At 43.2% G+C, this 19,567-nt stretch overlaps 1 protein-coding gene across 14 annotated transcripts in view; it reads left to right on the top strand.

Moving 5' to 3' along the window:
- The first annotated feature begins 5,061 nt into the window (after positions 1-5,061).
- PCMTD1 (protein-L-isoaspartate (D-aspartate) O-methyltransferase domain containing 1) overlaps positions 5,062-19,567 on the top strand; it is an 81,196-nt gene continuing 66,690 nt past the window's right edge. For 5 of the 14 annotated variants that reach the window (XM_070076605.2, XM_051843726.3, XM_070076604.2 and 2 more), the window contains exon 1: positions 5,704-5,823. The gene's annotated coding sequence lies outside the window, so the exon portion shown is untranslated. Of the gene's footprint in view, positions 5,421-5,703; positions 5,824-7,729; positions 8,091-15,665; positions 15,841-19,567 lie in introns of those variants that run through there. The other 9 variants (XM_070076595.2, XM_089335222.1, XM_070076593.2 and 6 more) reach the window with 7 other exon arrangements.

Genomic DNA, 19,567 nt, shown 5'->3' with positions numbered 1-19,567 from the left:
GGAGGTGCAGGAGCCCAAGGACTTGGGCCATCTTCTGCTGCTTTCCCAGGCCTATTATGAGGGAGCTGGATTGTAAATGCAGCAGCTGGAACTTGAACCAGAACCCATATAGGATGCAGGCCCTGTGGGCAGAGACTTAACCTTCTATGCCACAGTGCTGGTCCCTATCCAATAACTTTACATAAAGTTTTTCTTGGTTTATGACAGTGTTAGGAAGTTTCAGATAGTCTAGAATAGCTAAGAAATTCTAGGAAACTACTAGCATCTGATAATGAACTTGATATTTTGGTTGAGTCATTTAAGAAGGAAAAAATTAAGAGTGATTGGAGGTTAAGGCCATCTGTAGCAGCAGTGGTGCACCATCTAGGGCAATCTTCCAATGAAGAAGGACAGCTTGTGGTCTTTTTGGTCACATCCACAAACACGGATAGCATCATTGACTATGAACCGCAGCAGTAGCAACACAACAAACTATCATGGCCCAAATGAATGATAATGGCTCATAAAAGAATACTGGAGTAGGTTTTTGAAAAAATGACTATTATTTCCTTAGAAAAGATAAACATTAGTAATACTTGAAATGGGAAATTTTTGCAAAAGGAAATCTATTTTGTATCAAATTCCCTATCTGTGAATCATACATGTTTCATGTAAAAATAAAGAATATACCTGAAAAATATGGTCATGGTTTGAACCAACAGTTCTCAAACTTTCTCACTATCAGAATTACCCAGAGGGCTTGTTAAAATGGAGTATCCAAATTATCTGTACTTCTAAACTTCCTTGGGACTTGATGCCTCTGGTCTCAGGACACACTTTGAGAAACAATGGTCTAGACTGAGCTGTAGTTTTCACTTTTCTCAAGAAGGTAGCTACTCTTATGCTATCAGAAGTTATGATCTTGAGTTTTGATTAAAGTGTTTCTTACTACATGGAATAATCCCACGACAACAGAACATGGTACCAAATATTTATTAAGAAGAAAAAGTTCTAAGGGGCTGTCACTGTGGCAGGGCAGATAAAGCCACCACTTGCAATAACGCCATCCCATGTGGACAGCAGTTCATGCCCAGCTAACAGCCTGGGAGAAAGATGGCCCAAGTGCTTGGGTCCCTGTTACTCATGTGGGAGACCTGGAAGAAGCTCCTGGCTCCTGGCTTTGGCCTGGCCCAGCCATGGCTATTGTGGCCATCTGAGGAGTGAACCAGTGAATGGAAAATCTCTCTCTCTCTCTCTCTTTCATGTCTCTTCCTCTCTTTCTATAACTTTCAAATAAACAAATCTTCTTAAAATTTATTTATTTATTTTAGAGATTTATTTATTTATTTGAAAGGCAGAGTTACAGAGAAGTAGAGGTAGAGCCAGAGAGAGAGAGAGAGATCTTCTACCCACTGGTTCATTCCCCAAATGGCTGCAATGGCCGTAGCCGGGCCAATCTGAAGTCAGGAGCCAGGAGCTTCTTTTGGGTCTCTCACCTGTGTGCAGAGGCCTAAGCGCTTGAGCTATCTTCTACTACGTTCCCATGCCATAGCAGAGAGCTGGATCGGAAGTGGAGCACCCAGGTCTAGAACAAGCGCCCTTATGGAATGCCAGCACTGCAGGCAGTGGCTTTATCAGCTATGCCACAGTGCTACCACTCCCTTTTTTCTTTTTTAAAAAAGAAAAAGTTCTAGTAGACAATAGTTGTCAGTATGTTGTTAAAATCCCTTTTGTATTTCTCATCTCTTGGATTGTTTTTCATGTCTTTAATCTATAAATTATACAGACACAAAAGTTATCATTCCTCTAGAATTCAGGATTCTAAGTGTCCCAAGCTTCTTCCTTCATTTTCAAACTCCAGAAAACATTAATGCTAATTACTAAATGTCTGTGCTTCCTAAAACCCCTCTGTTGAACCAAATCACCAATGTGACAATACAGTATTAGCAGGTATGGCTGTCAAGAGGTAATTAGGGCCTTTATAAAAGTGGTACTGGAGGCCGGCGCCGCGGCTCACTAGGCTAATCCTCCGCCTTGCGGCACCGGCACACCGGGTTCTAGTCCCGGTCGGGGCGCCGGATTCTGTCCCGGTTGCCCCTCTTCCAGGCCAGCCCTCTGCTGTGGCCAGGGAGTGCAGTGGAGGATGGCCCAGGTGCTTGGGCCCTGCACCCCACGGGAGACCAGGAAAAGCACCTGGCTCCTGGCTCCTGCCATCGGGTCAGCGCGGTGCGCCGGCCGCAGCGCGCTGACCGCGGCGGCCATTGGAGGGTGAACCAACGGCAAAGGAAGACCTTTCTCTCTGTCTCTCTCTCTCACTGTCCACTCTGCCTGTCAAAAAAAAAAAAAAAAAAAAAGTGGTACTGGAGATGTGTTTCGTTCTTTTGTACCATGTAAGGATACAAGAAGAGGGCACCACCACTCATGAAAGCAGGTCCTCAGCAAACACCACATTTGCTGGTGTGTTGATCTCAGACTTCCCAGCCTTCAGAACTGTGGGGCATAACCTTGTTTGTAAACTATCCAGTTTATGGTATTTTGTTGTAGCAGCCCTAATGGACGAAGAGAGTTATCATTTTACTAACAGATCAAATTTATTTCTTAAAATCAATTAGGACATTTTGATGATTTTTTTTTTCAAACAGAGATATTGTGGTGAAGGTAATTCTTCCTCTTTCACTGTTTTTGGGGAGTGGCAGGAGAGGTGATGAACGTAACTGAAAATAGTAAAAGGAAATAAAATTGTAGAACAAATGAGGCCCATATTTAGTGAAATTTTAGCTCTCTTGACATTGCAGGGCAAATCAGAGCAATGATGAGGACATTATTTATTTATTTTTTTTTTTGAGACTTCATGACCAGACTTGACTATAAACCATAATTAAGGCCTATTATGCAACACAGGTGTTAGGAAAGAACTAGATGTTTTGAGGTAACCTGGGCAATGCATAGAAGCCTCCAATTTTGAGGCTGAAGAAAACATGCAACAATGTGAACTTTATATGCGGGAAACATGGTAGTTTGTATGTTGTACCTTTGTTGAATCAATTATGCATTCAAATAAAGAACATTTCAGATATAAGGAGACTTCTGCCTACACAGTATTTTGAACAAAATGCCAAATACTTATATACTATGGACATTTTCTACTCAATAACAAAATTGAAGCAACCTAGTATGAATAATTAAGTGTGACTGCTGTTGCCAAAATCAGACTTAGTGTAACAATGGATCAAGAATTCTGGGAATAAATTGTCTGGGGCTATGTAAATTAAAGTGTAAGTAAACCTCTTAGTAATTCTAAATGATGGGCTATTTAAAATTTTAAATTAGCCTTAAGGGGCAGTTTAGCAGGTAAAATCTGCCACCTGCAAAGCCAGCATTCTGTATGGGTGTCAGTTGAGTCCGGGCAGCTTTTCTTCTGATCCAGCTCCCTGCTAGTGTGCTGGGAAAGCAACGGAGGATAGCCCAAGCACTTGGGCTTATGCCACCCATATTTGAGACCCAGATGAAGCTCCTGGCTTCTGGCTTTGGACTGGCCCAGCCCCAGTTGTTGTGGCCATTTGAGGAGTGAGTTAGAGGATGGAAGATCTCTGTCTCACCCCCACCCCTGCCCCTTTCTCTATAACTCTGTTTTTCAAACAAATGTCTTTAAAGAAATTATCCTGATCAGACAATGTACAGACCCACACTTCATGCATTATAAATTAGTGGGAAGACACACTCAAAGAAATTGTATGTGAAAAGTACGAAATGGAGGCATAATCAGAAATGACCTGAAAGTGGAGATGGAATGACCCCAGGAAGGGTCACAGGAAGATAGAGTTAACAGTTTGCTTATTTGGTGTTCGACAACTCCCTCACAAGCATGGCACTTGATGCTGTTCATTAAAAATAATACTTAGTAGTTTTATTAAAAATGGCCACCCCCTGCAGCGCCCTGCCAGTAGCCCATATGATGAGCTCAGGTTTGAGTCCCAGCTCCCTGCTAATATGCCTGGGAAAGCAGTAGAAGATGGCCCAAGTACTTGGGCCCCTGCAACTGATGTGGGAGACAGAGAAGGAGTTCTGGGCTCCTGGCTTCAGCCACTTGAGGATGGAAGATGTTTCTGCCTTTCGCTCTCTATAACTCTGCCTTTCAAATAAATAAATGTTTTTTAAAAATGGCCTATGTTCAATTTTAATGAAGTGAAAAAATGGTCTAGAATTCTGAAAAATTCTGAAAAAAAAAATCAGAAGTGAAAAAGAAAATATATAAGTGAAGGAGAGGGAGAAAACAAAGGAAATCCTGTAAGAGTTATTGAATAATTTTACCCATTTTCCTAACCTGGATTCTCATTTGTACTTATTTTGCTTGTAGTAAAGTAGTTCCATGTGCTAAACTTTCTGCTTGGAACAGCAGAAACCTAATCCTGTAAGACTGTCATATGATCCCCCCACAGTTAGGAGTGTCCTGGGCCCAGGCAAGACAGCCAAAGGGAGCTAATGAATCTGTGACCCGCAGGCGTAGGCCGAAGGAACATGAAGATTCTGAACAGCTCAGAGCTCAATGTCCACTGTACGTGCATTCATACTTTGAATCCAGACAGCGAAGCTGAATGACAGACTCCCCTGGCAGCAATTCTGCTTGCTAGTTATTTCAATCTTTGACATTGTTAGTTCTTTCCAAACACTTGCACACGGTTGTAATGGTGAGAAACAGAAACCTGGGCCTCACGGGCATTTTAGTTATATTTTACCCTAAGTAACCTGTAAAGGGGGCCTACACTCACTACTAACACACCTGAAAATCCTAACGGAACACAATTGGAGCAATGAAAGGGATCACTGACCTCCTAGTGGGATGTGGGGGGAGGGGAGAAGAAACACAGATTAACGAAAAGGGAAACAGAACGCTGGGATGAAAACTATATTATCTGGGTGGGACATGTTGCCTTTTATGTATATTAAATTTAACTGAAAAAAATTATTAGACGTCTTTTGCCAGGAGTCTTGCACGTTCCCTGCTCGGCCTCCTATGGCAGCGGCGGTATTTTTCCAGCTCGCCTGACCCCGTGTCTCCTTTCCTCTTCGCAACCTTTCCTTCTGGTAATGGGCTGCGGGATGGTTAAGCAAGCGAACAGGAACTCCATTGGCGCAGAGCTGGTTTGTTGAGTGAAGCGCACATTTCACCCGTGGGACGCACACAAGGCTCTGCAGGTGCACATTCAGGAACTGGGGCCAGAGGCCGATCCAAGAAGGCAGAGCGCACGAGCCCGGCCGAGGGCAACTTCCGGACGCTGAGCCGATCCTTTAAAGCGGCACCATCTCCGGCTCTTCAGATCAACCACTGCAACACCCACAAACGCCTCAGCAGAGGATGTTCCGGAGCCCGCCAAAGACAGGACAACCCCGGACAGACTGAGCACGACCGCCACGGGGTGTCTGCGACAGTCCAAACGCAGGTAAGGAGACGGCAAGGCTGACTGCGATCTCGCGGGATCTTCCGCCACAGCTGTCGTCCTCCGGCCTCACTCAAAGCGTCGCGTTGTTTGGGCATGGGGGGGCGTGGCGAGCCCGAAGGGGGCGGGGCCAAGAGGGGGGCGTCCCCAGGCCTTGTTGACTTCGGCGTCCTCGCCGAGCGGCCAGCTCGCCTGAGGCTCTCTGCGCATGCCCAGCTCCCGGCGGCGCTGGAGGCCGGGACGGTCCGGCTACCCCGTCGCGGGTCCTGGCCCCGCCCCTCCCCCCGGCCGCCGCGGCGGTGTTGTTGTGGTGGCGGCGGCGGCCGGCTGCAGCGGAGCTCGCCGAGTCTTAAGAGGCTGGCCCTGCGCGTCGCTGCGGTGGGCTAGACTGGCCGGCGTGCCACAGGTAAGGTCGCTGCCCGCGGGTTTGAGGTCGTGAGGGTTGTGGCGGGGCCGGTGGAGCCAGACGCCCGGTGGGGTCGCGCTCGGACGCCTGGGGTCTTAGGGTCCGGGGTCAGGCGGTCAGATGCTGGAGGACCAGGAGTCGAGGAGCGGGGGTCGAGGGTCGGTGGTCGGGGCACGGAGGACGCAGGGGTCGGTCGGGGAGTGGAAGGGGGCTGGACGGGGCTGGGGGTCGCGGACCGAGGTCAGCCAGGGGCGTGGAGGCCGGGGCGCCGAGTCCTCTGTTCGGTCCGGCAGCTGAGACCTGGGCTCTGGGACCCCGGAGTCCCCGACGTGGGCGTCGTCAGATCCCCGTCAGCCCCCCAGGGCCTTTTCCGATCCTCGCGGTGACTTAGTGTTGTTTTGGTTTTGACGGAAAAGAATGCAACCTACGTAGGCTCGGGGAAGCCTTGGGGGCTGGGAAGGGTTTCAGGAGATTAGTGCAGGCGCTAATGTTTTCCTTCCTACTTTTTTGTTTGGGCTTGTACTCCCGTTTGCGGTAAGTGCGGTGCCCGTGGTGTAGGCTTGGGGTCGAGAGGACCCCGGAGTGGAACCCGAGGGAGCAATTCTGCAGATCCAAGATTGTGGTGTTAACTTACTTTGTTTTCATAGTCCTCTTCTTAAAATTGTGAAATTACAGCTATGTGTCTAGCGTTACGAATAGAAGAATTTGAGTACAGAGGAGAAAGTGTGCTTTTAGCGATAGTCACTATCTTACTGGGAAAGTGCTGCGTGCTTTTTAAGAAAAAAAATCAGGTAAACAATCAAGACTCCTGCCCTCCCCCCACTCCAATATTTCTCTTTGCTAACTACCCAGGGTAACCTGTCTTCAGATGTACTGTGGAGCCATGCAGAAGTTTTTTGTGTGCATAAAATGAGTGTGCTTTAGAAATAAAAATTCAGGTCATCTGTAGTATGTCATTTTATTAGTCAACAATACATACATCACAAATGATACTTAATTCTAAGAGCTATGGAGCTCTGTGATTCTTGTTGCTGAACGTAGTTTTCAATAATCAGCTTTTAAAAGGGTCTGCAAACCAGTGTCTTTAAATATAAGGTAGTGAAACTTTCAGAATGTTCAAGGCCGCTCGGGACATTTTCATACTGAGCAGGTTGAGTAATATGTTTACACAGAGCTTGATGATAGTTTACATGAGGCCCAATGACTTCATAAAACAGGTTACTAAAATAGTTTACTTTCTGTTTTTTTGAGTGCCTTTTACCAAAGTAAATTTAAATTCCATGCGGTCAGTTGAAAACACTTAATTCCTTAAACACGAAGTGGCAGAGGTGTGAAGAGGTTAAGGTAGAATGATAGTCGCTCAGAAGTTTGTGTTTCAGACAGAAAAAAAGGTACCAGAGATATTTTGATACATAAGTCATAGAGAATATGCTGGAAGTGAAAGGCTGGTGCTGCACTGCTTACTTATTAAGTAAGAGAGCAAGCAAATGCTTCCTGTATTTTGTATTTTTGTGTGCAGAAGAGCTGACGTCTTTGTTGATTTCATCACTAACTTATGTTTATTAAAAGTACTGTGTGTCCATCTTGGTGCTGGCTTCCAGGGAAAACAACTGAGTGAGATAACCACAAACGGCAGCTAGATTCTAAACACGAAAAGCTTGCAATCATAGGCTAAGTTGTGTAGCATTTTATTATTTGGGAGGTATGCTTAAAAGGAATAAGAGAAGGAGTAAGTGGCTTTTTAGGTGCCATTCTTGCTAATAAAATGTTGTTAATGTTTCCTCCTAACTACATAAGTGACATTCTCCTCATTTTTCTTTCTTTTTTTTTTTTTTTTTTTGTCTTCCTTTTCCGTTGGTTCACCCCCCAATGGCCGCTGCGCCCGGCGCGCTGCACTGATCCGAAGCCAGGAGCCAGGAGCCAGGTGCCTCTCCTGGTCTCCCATGCAGGTGGAGGGCCCAAGTACTTGGGCCATCCTCCACTGCACTCCCGGGCCACAGCAGAGAGCTGGACTGGAAGAGGAGCAACCAGGACAGAATCAGGTGCCCCGACTGGGACTAGAACTTGGAGTGCCAGCACCGCAGGCGGAGGATTAGCCTAGTGAGCCGCAGCGCCGGCCCATTTTCCCCCATTTTGTAGATCAGTAAGGAGAGGCTCTGAGAAATTTATTAAACTGCCCTAGATTCCTTTATTTTTTTAGTTGTGGAACTTGCTTAAACTCAGGTGTGCTACATTCAAGAACCTTTGCATTATTGGCTCCCATTAAGGTAAACTGCCCTATGAAAATCATTGATCTTACAGTTTTCTCTTTGAAATGTTTCTTATAAAATTGAGACATGATTATAATCATGTGTATTGTAAATAGTCCAAGTGATAACTAGTGTGAGACCATGTTGGTGTCTTTTTAGATGAGATTTCTGTTGTAAATTAAAATATTAAAACACCTTGATCTTAAGTCCTTAACCACAAAAGATGGAGGATTGTGTTGGTTTACTCATTGCTCATTCTATGTAAATCTAGGTACCCTTGTGAATTGCTACTTACTAAGCACTTTGATGGATGAGCTCACTTCATTACATAATGTTAGAAAACCTAGTTGAAATTTTTGTAAGCTAGTACGCTGAAAAAGAATACAAGAGAGTCCCAAAAAAGTGTAAGAAAAACATTTGCTTATTTCATTTTCAGTACTTTAATAGCCTCTTAAAAATGCATCTTGACAGATATTTTATGGTAAGTCATAATATTATGGTATATTAATCAGTTTTAGTTTTCCAGCAGGTGTGACAACTATGTAGTTTATGGAAATATGATAAATACTGAAATTAATAAGACATGATGAGTTGTAATATGTATTTGAGAAGAAACCCACACAGAGGAAAAGACTAGGACTTTTTTGGCAATTGTTAAGCATGATAATTGGGTTCATATCTAAGTAGTAGCGTATTGACCTTTGATTGATTATCTCTTGGTCAGTGGATGTGGGCTTTAGGACAAAAATATATGAACCCCACAAAGAATATGCTAAGATCTGTTAAGATCTGTTGACTCTCAGCCTTTGAGGTGGGGACTAGGACTCTAATGCTGTCTGTGTGTCTTTTCTCAAAAATTACTAATGGAGAGCTTGTTACTAATGGGAGGAAATAGCTTCTTTTGCAGTTTAACATGAAAATCCTTTAGGGACATTTTTCATGAAAAGCGAGAAATAAATCAACTGCTTAGGTCCTGTGTATGATAATGTAAGTGTGATCTCTACAGTTTAAAAGCTGTTTGGGATCTAAAAACTAATTTGTGTGAAACAGCTATTGTGGAATTGCATAAAGAATCTGACCTCTGATAATCTGTTTCTAAGGAGAAACTGGTTAAGATCAAAGAGAAGCCCAAAAAGGGCGATAAACTGAGAGTTGATTCTTAAAATAGGCGGAGGGGAAGCAGGAGCTTCTTCAAAGAGTGGGTAATCAGGAGAGTGAAATGTGTGGATGATGTCAAGAAAGATGAGATTTTAAAAGTTGCAGTTCTTCGTGTTTTGAGGTACTGAAGAAACACCTAATTCTAATTTCAATTCTGTGTTAGCTGTGTCCTGCCAGTGGTTCAGTTGGAATAATTAACATCTTTCAGTTACTGGTAGGCTCTCATAGAGCTTCTGTAAGAGTCGTATTATCGTAAGTCAAGTCTAAAGTTATAATGAGCATTTGAAGAGCTGTAGAATGTGAAGTGCTGTGAAGATGTCTTTTCTGTGGTTTTTGCAAGTCAGCTGGTCCTTCTTGGCAGCCTTTTGTTCATTCTCTCACTTTCTTAAGTATAGGTGTTAGCTTGGGGTTAGTTCTCATCTTCCTGTTTAGTGCTGTGTTCTCACCTTTGGTGATTTCCCACACAGACCCAGCTTTTCAAGTGCTTACTCCCTCTGCTGAGGCTCCTAGTTCTGCCTTATTTTCTTTCTTAAATTTGCTGTTCTTGTACTCCCAGGTAAACACTTCACTGGCTGTCACTTTGTTTTCTTGTATCAATAAATCTAGAATTAAATTCTTTTTCTTTACAAATTCATTTCTTTTCCTGGTACTTTTTTATATTAGTGACCTTAACATCTTAATTTCATTTGTGTATTTGAAAGGCAGACTCTCCAGATGCCTGTAGCAGCTAAGGCTGGTCTAGGCGAAAGCCAGGATCTGGAACTCATTCCAGATCTCCCAGGTGGGTGATAGGGACCCAAGTACTGGAGTCATCACCCACTGTGTCTTAGGGTATACAGTAGCAAGAAACTGTATTGGAAATGGAGGAGCTGAGACTCAGAACCAGTCACTCTGATATGGGACACAGGCGTCTCAGGTGGTACCTTAACCGCTGTGCCAAATGTCTGCCCTAACCTTAACATTTTCTTAGTCATCCAGGCTCAGAATCGAAAGGTCATCTTCCTATTTTCTCAGAAATAGTTATCATCTTATTGCATTGTGGTTCCTGATGCTCCTGTCATCTTTGTGTTTGTCCAGCAACTATGTTTACAATAAGACACACCTCTACTCTGTAGATTCTTTTTTTTTTTTTTTAAATTTTTTTTTATTTTTGACAGGCAGAGTGGACAGTGAGAGAGAGAGAGAGAAAGGTCTTCCTTTGCCGTTGGTTCACCCTCCAATGGCCGCCGCTGCAGCCGGCGCACCGCGCTGATCCGATGGCAGGAGCCAGGATCCAGGTGCTTCTCCTGGTCTCCCATGGGGTGCAGGGCCCAAGCACCTGGGCCATCCTCCACTGCACTCCCTGGCCATAGCAGAGAGCTGGCCTGGAAGAGGGGCAACCGGGACAGAATCCGGCACCCCAACCGGGACTAGAACCCGGTGTGCCGGCGCCGCAAGGTGGAGGATTAGCCTATTGAGCCACGGCGCCGGCTTACTCTGTAGATTCTGCCATCCATCATTAATTATTGCTTTTAATTATCCTAAAGGAAATGGAGTTCTGATTATATTCCCTGCCTGATGACACACACACAAAATTTTCAGAATACTTGTTGGGTGTTTCTTAAGTCAACCACCCTGCTGAGTGCTTTGTTCTCATTTGGTCTTCATACGTTGATACATACTGTTATCCCTACTTTACAGAGGAAGAAATTGGGACTTCTTGAGCCCGAAGTTGCTAGTAGGTAGAAGAGCTGGGATTTGAATCCTAAGCATGGCTTCCTTGGAAGTCTGTGTTGTTAATTACTATGCCTTTGCTGTGTGCCTGCTCATTGATTCTGGAAAAAACTCCAAGTTCCTCATTGTTTCCTTTCTGTATTGTTTGGCCTTGGTGCCCCTTTGAAAATTTATTTCTTGTTTTAGTCAAACTGGGGTTTACATTCTTTCTGTTTTAACATTTCCCACCATCTGTTCCAAAAAGAATGTAAACCTAAGTTTTACTTTACTTTTTGTTTTCTCATGCATTTCCATTTCTTGGAATCTTTTCCTTCCCCCTTCTCTGCCATTAGAAGCCTTCTCTGTAAAAGGCTAGCTCATGCACCATATTTCCTGAGAGTGCTCCCCACTTATAACTTCCCTGTCTGTATAGAGTCAGGTCTGTCCTCCACATTCATATAGCCTTTCTTTTTTTTTTTGACAGGCAGAGTGGACAGTGAGAGTGAGAGACAGAGAGAAAGGTCTTCCTTTGTCGTTGGTTCACTCTCCAATGGCTGCCGCGGCCGGCGCACTGTGGCCGGCGCACTGCGCTGATCCGATGGCAGGAGCCAGGTACTTCTCCTGGTCTCCCATGGGGTGCAGGGCCCAAGCACTTGGGCCATCCTCCACTGCACTCCCTGGCCACAGCAGAGAGCTGGCCTGGAAGAGGGGCAACCGGGACAGAATCTGGCACCCCGACTGGGACTAGAACCCTGTGTGCCGGTGCCACAAGGCGGAGGATTAGCCTAGTGAGCCGCGGTGCCGGCTCATATAGCTTTTTAACCTCGGGCTGATACTTCTCTGAATTCGTCTTTGCGTACTCCCAGAGTTATAACTGGATTATATGACATTTGAAAGCAGAGACCATGTTTTATTGTTCCTCAGGAAATAGGGATGATTAAGTATGCAAATAATTACTGGAAAACTGCCCCTTTCCTTGGCATTTAAGTAGTGTTTGATTTTAGCACTAGATTCTTAACACATAATAGCTTATTGGAGTTTTTTATTGAGTATGTCTGCAGCGGAACCAAATTTTCTTGTTCTAGGCTATCATGTGAGTTCTTTATTTGTATATTATTAGGTAATTATGATAAGTTGTTTATTTAAAAATGTTTTTCTTTATGCATATGTCTGAGTTTAAGTATTATATAAAAATTCCAAAAGTAATGTTTGACTTTTGATTTTTTCTTAAGATTTATTTATTTGAAAGACTGGCAGAAAGAGAGAAATCTTCCATCTGCTTGTTCACTCTCCAAATGCCTACAACAACCAGGTGTGGGTTAGGTGGAAGCCAGGAGCCTGGAACTCCATCTAGGTCTCTCTTGTAGGTAGCTGGGGCCAAGTCCTTGGGCTGTCATTCTCTGCCTTCGAGGTGCATTAGCAGGAAGCTGGATTGGAAGCAGAGCAGGCAGGATTCTGTGATATGGGACACAAAAACAGTGTGGCAAGCAGAAGCTTAACCTGCCTCACCATAACAGCTGCCCTTTGACATTTGAATTCTTTCCCTGGTGTTGAGACAGAACAGCGATATTCTCATAAGCTGTCTGGCCTCACAGTTTCTGTAGTGCTTATGTAGCTATGAAAGGTGGGATAAAATTACGTGGTAATTACTGTACTGCAATGTTGTTCTGTTCCTTTTGGTGAAGTCATGGCTCAAGTACTTGGGTCCCTGCTACTCATGTATGGAGACCTAGGTTGAGTTCCTGGCTCTTGGCTTTGTCCTGACCCAGCCCTGGCTGTTGCAGGTGTTTGGGGAGCGAATAAGCAAATGGGAGATCACTCTCTGTCTGGTCTGTCTCTTTGTCTCTCTGTCTTTAAATGAAAATAAATACATATTTTTTAAAAGAATTATGAATGTAGCCTATCTTGGTTGGCAGTGGAGAGAGACATTTTCTTCTTGGAATGCTAAATGCAAGATCATAAAGGAGAGAAATTTTTTTATTTAAAGATTTATTTTATTTATTTGAAAGAGTTACAGAGAGAGGAGAGCCAGAGAGAGAGAGAGAAAGAGAGAGATCTTCTATCCGTAGGCCCACTCCCCAGATGACTGCAATGGTCAGAGCTGAGCTGATCTGAAGCCAGGAGCTTCTTCCTGGTCTCCCACCCAGGTGCAGGGCCCAAGGAGTTGGGCCACCTTCTTCTGCTTTCCCAGGCCATAGCAGAGAGCTGGATCTGAAGCATAGCGGCCAGGACTCGAACCTGCGCCCATATGGGATGCTGCTGCTGTAGGCCACGCTTTATCCTGCTGCACCACAGAGCTGGCCCCAAAACTGGTTCTCAAACTAAGCAATTTGTTAGTCTGCCTGCCCTCAGCTTTATAAAGTATTAAGGTAGTTTCGGATACTTTGCATATACAAGATTCAAGCAATTTATTGATTTTAGAAATAGATTCAAATTTTAAGTGATTAAAAAATGTAAACTGAAAATGACTCTAATTCTATTTATTTTTTAAAGATTTATTTATTTATTTGAAAGTCAGAGTTACACAGAGAGAGGCGAGGCAGAAAGAGGAAAGGCAGAGAGAGGTTTTCCATCCACTGGTTCACTCTCCCAGTTGGCCACAATGGCCGCAGCTGCGCCAATCTGAAGCCAGGAGCCAGGAGCTTCCTCCGGGTCTCCCATGTGGGTGCAGGGGCCCAAGGAATTGGGCTATTTCCTACTGCTTTCCCAGGCCACAGCAGAGAGCCAGATTGTAAGTGGAGCAGCCAGATCTCGAATGGGCGCCCATATGGGATGCTGGCGCTTCAGGCCAGGATGTTAACCTGCTGTGCCACAGCGCCGACCCTCTAATTCTATTTTAATAATAGAAAAGAAACAGTGAATTTGTTCATATACAAGTAAATATGAATAGGCCGGCGCCATGGCTCAATAGGCTAATCCTCCACCTAGCGGCGCCAGCACTCCGGGTTCTAGTCCCGGTCGGGGCACCGGATTCTGTCCCGGTTGCCCCTCTAGCAGGCCAGCTCTCTGCTGTAGCCCGGGAAGGCAGTAGAGGATGGCCCAAGTGCTTGGGCCCTGCACCCCATGGGAGACCAGGAGAAGCACCTGGCTCCTGCCTTGGGATCAGCGCGGTGCACCGGCCAGCACGCCAGCCATGGCGGCCATTGGAGGGTGAACCAACGGCAAAGGAAGACCTTTCTCTCTGTCTGTCTCTCACTATCCACTCTGCCTGTCAAAAAAACAAAACAAAACAAAACAAAAAACAAGTAAATATGAATAGATTTCTTTTTTCCACTTGTGTAAATATAAAGAAATATTGCAAGCCATTTTTCACTGAAGAATTATTTCCTTCTTTTAAAGGAATTTGCAACCTCAAAGTATGCTGTGTTTAGCAATAGCTGTAGATTGTGCATCTATTAAAATTTATTTAATGATATTTCCTGCTATGGACATTTGTTTCTCTCTCTTTTTTTTTTTTCCAAATAATGTCTTTACACAGATTTAAACTTTTTATTTTCATCTATTTGAAAGGCAGAGAGAGAGATTTTCCATCTGTTGATTCATTCCCCAAATGCCCACAACAGCTGAGCCAGGAGGCCAAAGCCAGGAGCCAGCACTCTATGCTGATCTCCCATATGGGTGATGGGACCCAAGCACTTGGCCCATTATCCGTTTCCTCCCAGGATGCATGAACAGAAAGGTGGATCAGATGCCGAACAGCCAGGACCCAAACCAGTGGTCCAGTGTGGGATGCTAGTGTCTCGAGTAGCAGCTTACCCTGTGCCACAATGCCTGCCTGTTTCTAGTTTTTTTTTTTAAATTATTATAGCCACTAAGGTAAGATTTTGAAGTAAGAAAAAAAAAATAAGATGATCTTTCAGTTTGGAAAGCTGAAATGGATGTGTAGGGGTGAAAAGTTATGACTTTGCTCACTTATCAAAGTTCATGATGGACATTCTTTTTTTTTTTTTTTTTTTTTTTTTTTTACAGGCAGAGTGGACAGTGAGAGAGACAGAGAGAGAAAGGTCTTCCTTTGCCGTTGGTTCACCCTCCAATGGCCGCCGCTGCAGCCGGCGCACCGCGCTGATCCGATGGCAGGAGCCAGGATCCAGGTGCTTTTTCCTGGTCTCCCATGGGGTGCAGGGCCCAAGCACCTGGGCCATCCTCCACTGCACTCCCTGGCCATAGCAGAGAGCTGGCCTGGAAGAGGGGCAACCGGGACAGAATCCGGCGCCCCGACCGGGACTAGAACCCGGTGTGCCGGCGCCGCAAGGTGGAGGATTAGCCTATTGAGCCACGGCGCCGGCCCAACATTCTTATGTCAAAAGATAGGTTAAAAACAGAAAGCACAACAGATTTAATCAGAGTTCTACATGATGTAAGAATCTTCACAAAAGACCCAACAACCAGGTTAAATTACCTATTTTCATGCTTAGATTTGATCCAGGATGAGTGACTGTTTGTAAGTGTGATTAGACAAAAAAAAAGTATGATCTAATGTAGTAGATTGAGGGGTGAAATCTGGCAAGACTTGTTTGTTAAGATTCTTCTTGGCCTCTCAGTGTGGCATGCCTCCTGGGTATAGGTCAGGACACTTCTGGACTCTATCATCAGACAAGGTGGTCTGAATTTCTTTTGTAACTGTTACACAGAAAGGTGGAGGCAGGTTAGAGCAATGTGTCTGGGTTGCATAGCGGGCTTTCAAGGAAAGGAGTGTTAAATTCTGCGACTCACCTTGGGTAAGAGTGGTTCTAATTTCTGTAGCCTGCCTTGGGGAAGAAAGAACAACAGAAAGCAGGACAGGACAAGGTTGGAAAGAGACTGTGCTTCTGAGGTCCCTTCAGCTGTGCTTTAGTTCAAAGTCGTCAGCATGCCAAAGCGCCACACTGGAATACTGCTTTCAGAGCCCCAGCAAGTGTTTCTTGGTGCGTTTTTCTGGGTAAGTGAATGGAGGGAAGAATGAGTGCATTAGAAGACACTTGTTAGACTCTATAGTTGGCTTTTGAATCAGAAAAGTGGGGATGACAGTGGTGATCAGTAGCAGTTTCTGTGACCAATTGTCCTTTGCAAGGTTCAGCCTTGCATATGTTTCAGCAGTTCAGTACTTCAAAGTGATATTTGGTGACCAGAAACTGGTGTCTAGGACCATGGCCTACAGTATGGTATTTGCATAGGAAACCTGTTTATGAGATGAGGTCTCTGTGTGTCATCTAGAAGGAAGTGCCACTGCCTACAACGCAACATATTTTATGTGGTCATTAATTTTTACAATATTAAATTATCCTATGTTCAAAGATAAGACTTAAACAACTGAAATAACTGAAGTAAACATTTTTCAGCAGGCCTCTCCCATCCCTGTCTCCTCTTCATGGATTGCTGGGGTAATGATTTTTAGCGATTTCCTGTGAATCTTTTCAAACTTTTATGAAATCTTTTCAGACTTATGTGTAAAAGAAAACAACATATTAATGCATCTTAAGAATGTCAAAATCCTTTAGAATAACAAGTAAATGGTAAGGCGAAAAGTTAGGATCTTACTGAATAACAAATGAATAAAATGCCAATGGGACATAAATCAGTAGTGATTGTTTCAGATCAAGGGTGCTGTAAATTCTGATTATTGTGTAGACTATAACAGCTACTTAGTTTCTGTAGCTGGTCTATCCCTTCTTACAAAACATTTAAGATCTCTCACAACTTTAGTTTATTGTTTATTGAATAATGATACATTATCTTTTCTTTATTTTAAATCATTTTATTCTAAACACAAGATTTGAGTTTTTTTCTGATAGGCTGAAAATTAGTTTTTAAAGTTTGCTGTGTGTATAGTTTCTTTTTAGAGTATGTGTTTTATGCTCTCTAGATGCATATGGTTTAGATTTTTTTAAACTGGTTCATTGTTTTTAGGATTGTCTTTCCATCACTTACATTTTCCTAGATATTGAAGGTCATTGTTTTTGCTTTTCACCCATATGACAGCAGTAGGGATTCATTGTAGAAAATATTGTACAAAATATGGACAGAGAAGAGAAGAAACAAATTATCAGAAATGTTACCACCCAGTAGATAGTTATATCCCTTTAATTAATTCTGAGGGACCTCTCTTAAAGAAAATGCCAGGTGGAACAATCTAGCCTTCTAATTCTTGCTGCCATCTGACATGAATAGATTCAAGGTAGAAGTATAGAAAATGTGAGTGCTTGTGTTTTCTCTGACCTGGAATCTTGTGTTAAGAAGTGGAGATTCAGTAACCAAGGTTGTGATAAGGCCTCACACTTGATGTGGTTGTTGGTTATGGGAGTCACAGGTGTGCTGGAGGATGGCTCAATCAGTACACCTTTCTCAATGCTGAAGATAAATAGTGTAGAGCTTTCGTTATGATGGTGTGTCATTGTGTCCTTGTAGTCTCTCTTGAAAACACCAGAACTTAAATTAAGTGGAAATATTTAGAAATGCCATCGCTCATAAAACAAAAATAAAACAATCTTTGTTTTATAGTATTAGAAGTATAATTTATTCTGTCCCTGTGACTTCTTGTTGTTTTCAGTTCTCATGTTTTCATTGTAGTCTTTTGATGATAAGAGTAGATTTAAAACTTTCCAGTCAACCTTTATACTAAAATATTAAGAGCCAGTTTTGGAACACATAAGGTGGTCACTACCATTTTAGTTTGAAGAAAAAGCTTAGCAGTGTATATAATGATTTAATGTGAACTGTAAATCTTATCCTAAAAATGTTACTTTAAATATTTCTGAACCATTTTCCTGCAAATATAGTGATCTGAACCTTTATTATTTATTATTTTTATTTTATTTTTTACACTTGATCTTAGCCAAATATTTATTTATTTCAGAGAGTTACATAGAAAGGGGGAGGGAGGGAGAGAGGGAAGGAGAGAGAGAGAGAGAGAGAGATCAATCGATCACTCCTCAGTTGGCCACAATGGCCGGAGCTGCAGCGATCCGGAGCCAGGAGCCAGGAGCTTCTGGGTCTTCCACACAAGTGCAGGGGCCCAAGGACTTGGGCCATCTCCTACTGCCTTCTCAGGCCATAGCAGAGTGCTGGATTAGAATAGGAGCAGCTGGGACTTGAACCAGCGCTCATATGGGATGCTGGCACTGCAAATAGTGGCTTTACCTGCTATGTGCTGGCCCTACCTTTATTATTTTTTAAAAATTTATTTATTTATTTTGAGTTACAGAGAAAAAGGGAGAGACAGAGATATCTTTGGTCCACTGGTTCACTCCCTAATGGCTACAATAGCCAGCGCTGGGCCAGGCTGAAGACCAGCTTCATTCAGGTCTCCTACATGAGTGGTAGGGTTCCAAACATTTGGGCCATCTCCCACTGCTTCTCCCAGGTCATTAGCAGGGAGCTGGAGTGAAAATGGAGCAGCCCAGACATAAACTGGCATCATCATGGGATGTCAGTGTTGTAGGCGGCAGCTTTCACTGATATACTGGAATAGTGGTCCCTGAACCTTTATTTTTGTGTGAACAGAGAAATTGGAAATGGTGATATTTAGGTACTTCTACATTTACTTACATAAATATCTCTGTGTTGTAATTATTCATGAAGTTGATTTGGCTCTAATGGAGGGAAACCACTATGGGCTTAATGTAGTTGAACACTAAGCTTTTCTTTTATCGTTAAAGACTTGCTCAGTTTTCACTGTATATTTAGTAATTACTGGTTTATTGGCATCTAAATATTAGCATTTAATAATATGAATGCAGTTCGCAGCAATTGTGTGTGTGTGTGTGTGTGTGTGTAAATACAACATGGATCCAGCTCAGGAGGCGTCTTTAACATAGAATACAATATAAATGATGTTCCCCATGCTGCTCCAGTTTCTGTGCTTCCTGGCATCATACAGTCAAGATAAGGCCCTGATATCTTTGGTGATTGAACATTTTCATGTAACCTTCTGTCTTGTCAGAGAGGAAGGCAAATATTGTTATTTGCACTTTTGAAACATGAACTAAAAGTGTGACTTCGTTTTCTTGAATCTACATTCTTTTTTGTACAATATTGGTATTGGACTTAGTGATCTGCCTGTTGAGGAACATAGGGTTTGATTTGAGAAAGACCTGAAACTCAATGCCAGTTTTGTTTCCTGAAGTTATCCTCTTCCTTGGTTTCCTATCTGTGAAAATTAAATTCTTATGTGGAGTTCTGAAGAATTTTGTTGAATTAATATGCTTAAAGTTTCCCAAAGCTCTGTGTGCAGTATAAATGCTCAATTAATGTTAGTTGTACTAATAATAAAGGTAATGATATTTTGTGAGTCATAGTCCACTTTTCAGATATCATGAGCTCAGTTAACTTGGCAGAGAGTGAGGGACCTAACTCAATAGCAATAACCATTTAAATAGAGGTCAGACTTGGTCCTACCTCACCTCACTTACCTATAGGATAGGTAGTGAGTGAGGAGTAAGAGACAAAGAAGATCAAGGAATAACAAGGAAAATAATTTCAGTACAGTCAAGGACAAAGCTCTGGAATCACATCAGACTGGGCATAGTTTGTAAAATAAAGTAGAAGATTTGAATCATCTGCTTACACAGAAAAAGATATGAGACATTATTGTGGTGAGAGGGCAAGCTAGAGTCGTAAATACCTGTAGGTATTCTTCATATGTCATTGCCATTAATATTCTTCATAAC

Source organism: Oryctolagus cuniculus, chromosome 6 (genome assembly GCF_051225735.1).
Source record: "Oryctolagus cuniculus isolate XC-2025 breed Fujian yellow rabbit chromosome 6, ASM5122573v1, whole genome shotgun sequence".
Classification (NCBI taxonomy): Eukaryota; Metazoa; Chordata; class Mammalia; order Lagomorpha; family Leporidae; genus Oryctolagus; species Oryctolagus cuniculus.
This window is presented reverse-complemented; position numbering and strand designations above follow the sequence as displayed.